General features: G+C 40.4%; 1 pseudogene; it reads left to right on the forward strand.

Annotated features, from left to right (window-relative positions):
* The first annotated feature begins 451 nt into the window (after positions 1-451).
* Positions 452-1,234, forward strand: LOC125097293 (meiotic nuclear division protein 1 homolog; annotated as a pseudogene).
* Positions 1,235-5,203: the final 3,969 nt, after the last annotated feature.

Here is a 5,203-nt window from a genome sequence, read left to right on the forward strand (position 1 = left end):
GAACAAGCTGAGCTTTCGAGAACGTGACCCGAGCATTGCACAGCCTCAAAACAACCTAGAGGCACCTTGGGACCAGTGCCCCAGGCTCCTAGATTAGGGCCACGAAAAGTGCAGCCCCATATAAGGACCCAGGAATGAAGGTGTCAGGCAGCTGGTGAGCAGGCGTTGTGGGACTCTGGAGATCCCTAAAGATTCTCTTGATCTTTGACAAAGAAGTGGTTTTATGTATTGTAATATGCGCACATTTCCGAATTGTTCACAACCTCAAAAGTAACTTAACAATTCTTCACTTTATGCTAATTAGATGATTTCTGTGAATATCCAGTGGTTTCTCACTAAAGGGCGGGAACCCATGCCCTTCTGTGCTTCCGCTGCTGGTTAATGAGTTAGTCGCTTTATTTGGGAAACACCGCACTCTTACTTGCATGCCATGATAGGTTAAATCCTGTCAAAGGAAAAAGGACTGAGGGCAGATGAAAAGAGAGCCTGCATGATGGAAATATTTTTTGAGATAAAAAAAGTACTTCAATTAAAGACATGGAGAAGATTTTTCCCCAAAAGAAAGATATTACTGCTCTGTCAGTAAAAGAAGTCCTTCCAAACTTAGTCCATGTTGCTGTGGTTAGCTGAGAAAGGACTGGAACCTCTGATTGTTGGGCTTTTCCAAGTAAAATTCTTCATGTGAGTAAATGTAGGTAGGAGGTTCTGGAATCTCAGTTACACGAGAGAAGCCAAAAGCATGCAGACCTACCAAAAAGCAGAAACTAAAATTAGTTGACATGAACCAACCATACTAGCAAAAGAGTTTTTTCAACTTTGAGACCAAAGGGAACACCTAAAGGCAGAAGTAGAAAAATACAAAGAATGTGACCTGGAAGTTATAGAGGAAATAGGCCAAGCAAATAAAGTAACCAAAGTAGCTGCTGACAGATGGTGTGATAATGTATTTGCAATAAAATCTTGGGCCAAAAGAGAATTTGAAGAAAATAAAACTGATTTTAAAAAAATCTTGGGGGGCGCCTGGGTGGCTCAGTGGGTTAAGCCGCTGCCTTCGGCTCAGGTCATGATCCCAGGTCCTGGGTTCGAGCCCCATATCGGGCTTTCTGCTCAGCAGGGAGCCTGCTTCCTCCTCTCTCTCTGCCTGCCTCTCTGCTTACTTGTGATTTCTCTCTGTCAAATAAATAAATAAAATCTTTAAAAAAAAAATCTTGGAATTCCAGAAGACTCTAAATAGACTGAAATGTTTAATATTGGTTAAGGACCTCTGTGCTAGTGAGTGTGTACATTTTTATATTATCCAGTTAAATGTACTGAATGGTTGTTTACCTAAAACTGTTTATCATTTTATTAATTTTAAATAAAATATGAAGTATATAAAAAGAAGAATCTCTCCTTCTTGCCTCCTGCTTCAAGCACTCTCTTTTATAATTTCTTTCATATTGTTCTGGCTTTGGTGTCTCACTTTTCCTGTGTGGTCATACCCTCTACCAACCCACCTCTTTTCCAGGTAGTTTATCCTTTGAGGAGGACTGCTTTGTACTAAAAACATGGCACACTCTGAGATGGCCTGGGGAGACTTCTCTACACTGGCTAAGACTCCTTCCCTGAGCTCCTTACATTTTTTTTAAATACATTTTATTCTTAAGTAATTTCTACAACCAACATGGGGCTCCAACCCACAACCCCAAGATCAAGAGTTGCATGCTCTACTGGCTGGCCAGACAGATGACCCCTTCAGCTGCTCATCTAACAGGACTCCAGCCCCAAGCGGATTGGACATTGGATGATATATGCCATACAAAGGTATTTGGACTTGAGCATAGAGGCCACTGAGATCCAACTAGTCTGAAACAGACACATCCCTCCAGTAACTAGATGGAGTATGGATCAAAAGAGGCCAAAGGCAGAGGTTCAATGACAAGCTTATCTTCAATTTAGTTGTTATATGAAATAACAACTGAAATTAATCTAAGGTAAGAAGAATAGATTTATGAGATATTTGGATTGTAAACAGCAATCTTTTTTCCTGACCAGGTATAGTCAGAGTGCAGAGAGAGAAAGAAGTTGAAGATCTCCTTCAGGTGATCACCTGCACCCCAGCTTTGTGGGATGCCTCAGTTGAGATATGGAACACGGGAAAAAGAAGTTCAGAGGAAATATACACTTAATTTTAGACCAGGCACATGTGAGGTATCTTTAAAATTTTGTCAAAATCATATAAGAGTAGAAATAAGAAGCAGATTGTTTTAAATTTGAGCAATATTCTTGGGCAGTTATGTACTATTATAGCACTGTGCTTTTATTTTTTTATTTTATTTTTTAAAGATTTTTATTTATTTATTTGACACAGAGAGAGAGAGATCACAAGTAGGCAGAGAGGCAGGCAGAGAGAGAGGGGGAAGCAGGCTCCCCACTGAGCAGAGAGCCCGATGCGGGGCTTGATCCCAGGACCCTGAGATCATGACCTGAGCCGAAGGCAGAGGCTTTAACCCACTGAGCCACCCAGGTGCCCCTAGCACTGTGCTTTTAAACACTGTATTATTTGCAGTAAATTGGGGGGCTTTTATATTTATTTATTTATTTATTTTAGAGAGAGCATGCCTGAGAACGAGCCTGAATAGGAGGAAGGTCAGAGGGAGATGGAGAGAATCTTAAGCAGACTCTCTACTGAGGACCCTGACATGTGGGGCTTGTTCTCACTTGATATCATGTCCTGTGCTGATATCAAGAGTCAGACACTTAACCAACTGAGCCATTCAGGCGACCAAGTAAAGTTTGCTTTTAAAATTTTAACAAGATGGGTATGAGCAGTAATATTAAATGTTAATATAATACCTGCTATTAATTAAAGTATTAATTGTATGTCTGTCATTTCAAAAATTATTAGTAATTTATTTTTATTTTTTTGAAGACTTTATTTATTTATTTGACAGAGAGAGAGAGAGAGTACAAGCAGGTGGAGTGACAGGGAGAGGGAGAAGCAGGTCCTGCTGAGCAGAGAGCCTGATGTAGGGCTTGATCCCTACATTGGACCCTGAGATTATGAGCTGAGCCGAAGGGAGCTGCTTAATCGACTGAGCCACACAGGCATCCCTGTTTTCTAAATCTAAAGCTATTATGGGAATACCTGGATGGCTCAGTCATTTAAACGTCTGCCTTTGGCTCAGGTCATGTTCCCAGAATCCCTGGATTTAGCTCGGCCTCAGACTCCCTGTTCAGCGAGGAGTCTGTGTCTCCCTCTGACCCACCCCTTTCTTGTGTTCTCTCTCTCTCTCAAATAAATAAATAAATAAAAACTGGCTAAAATTTTTCTGCATGAATATGAAAAAAATATTTTTGAAAGAAGATACAGGTGGGTAAATGATCTAAAAGCACACATAACTACAATATGTGAAGAACTTACTAAGTATACTACTATGCACTTTATAAACAATTACAAAACTTATTCCTCAAAACAACATGAGTTCTTATTGTCTTTATTTTATGAATCAATAAACTTTATCCCAAAGTAGCACCATCCCTATCCCAAATTATACTAGCAGGATTCTCAGGAGGTTTATATGACCCCAAGTTGCATTCATGCATCCACTGAACAAACATTTTAGTGTCTGCTGGTTGACAAGGACTGCTCTAGGCAGGGGTATGGAGCAGTGGAAAAAAAAAAAAGTAGGGTACCTGGGTGGCTCAGTGGGTTAAGCCGCTGCCTTCGGCTCAGGTCATGATCTCAGGGTCCTGGGATAGAGCCCCGCATCGGGCTCTCTGCTCAGCAAGGAACCTGCTTCCTCCTCTCTCTCTACCTGCCTCTCTGCCTGCTTGTGATCTCTGTCTGTCAAATAAATAAATAAAATCTTTAAAAAAAAAAGTAAAAAATCTCTACTCCATTGGAACTTGCATTCTAGTGGGAGAACAGGTAATAAATACAAAAATAAGTAAAATAATATGCTATTAAAAGATAAATACTTGGGAGAAAAAAAATAAAGCAAGGAAGAGGAACAGCCAGTGACACAGTCAGAAAGGCTGAGGCTTTAAACAGGACAGCCTTGGAAGGTTTCATCATGAAGGTCACATCTGAACAAAGGCTTAGAAGCACTGAGTGAGAATAATTTTCTTGAGGATATATGGAGGAAGAGCAATACAGGGAGCAGAATGGGAATGATGCCATGACACTTAGGTGAAACATGTCCAGTGGTCAAGAGTATCAAAGTGACCAAAATAAGGAAAGTAGCAGGAGTGAAACCAAAGAAGCTTCTACCCTGAGATTAGATGATGTTGGAGGGTTTGAACAGAAGGATAACATGCCCTGAATTCAGCTATAAAGTGACACTCTGGTTGACAATAGACTGGTGGAAGGAGTAGGGGGAAGAGAGCAAGCAGACAGAAGAGTTAATGGTACATTAAAATAGTCTAAGTAAGATAGATGATGGTGGTGGCTTAGACCAGGGCATAGCAGTGGAGGAGTGAGAAGTAGTCAGATTCTGGATATTTTGAAGGTAGAGCCAAGAGAATTTCCTGATCATTAAATTTGAAGTGTGAGAGGAAAAAAAAAATCAAGGGTAACTTGGAATGTGGGGCCAAGCCAAATGGAAAATCAAGTTGCCAGATGCAGGAGATTTTGGAGAATCAATATTGTGGTTTGGGCATATTTTGAAGATTTCACGTAAAACACCAGATATATGATCAGAGTTTAGAGGACAGGTCTGAGCTGAAAATAAGGATTTGGGAGTAGATACTATATTGCTGGTATCTAACACCATGAACCTAAGTGTGATATAGAAGAGGTTCAAAGAGAAATGAGGAGGCTCAGCAGGGGAGATGCAAAAGAGAAGAACATGAGATCCTGGAGGAAACCCAAGTGAAGAAAAATCTTCAAGGATCAGAGATAATCAGTTACATCCAAGTCTGCGTGGGGACAGGGAAAGGACATTGGTTTCACATACTGCAGTTATTGGGGCCTACGAATAAAACAGTCTCTGAGCAGTGGTGGAACAAAACATTTTCAAGTAGTTTGAGACACAATGGCAAAAAAGGGGTTGGAATAAACATGGATGCAAAAATCCTCAACAAACATTAGCAAATCAAATCCAACAATGTATTAAAAGAATTGTACACAATAACTAAGTGGGATTTATCCTAAGTGTACAAGACTGGTAGAAGGAGTAGGGGGAAGGAAGGGGGAGGAAAATCAATGTAATATACCACATCA

The sequence above is a fragment of the Lutra lutra genome, chromosome 4, assembly GCF_902655055.1.
Source record: "Lutra lutra chromosome 4, mLutLut1.2, whole genome shotgun sequence".
NCBI classification, from domain to species: Eukaryota; Metazoa; Chordata; class Mammalia; order Carnivora; family Mustelidae; genus Lutra; species Lutra lutra.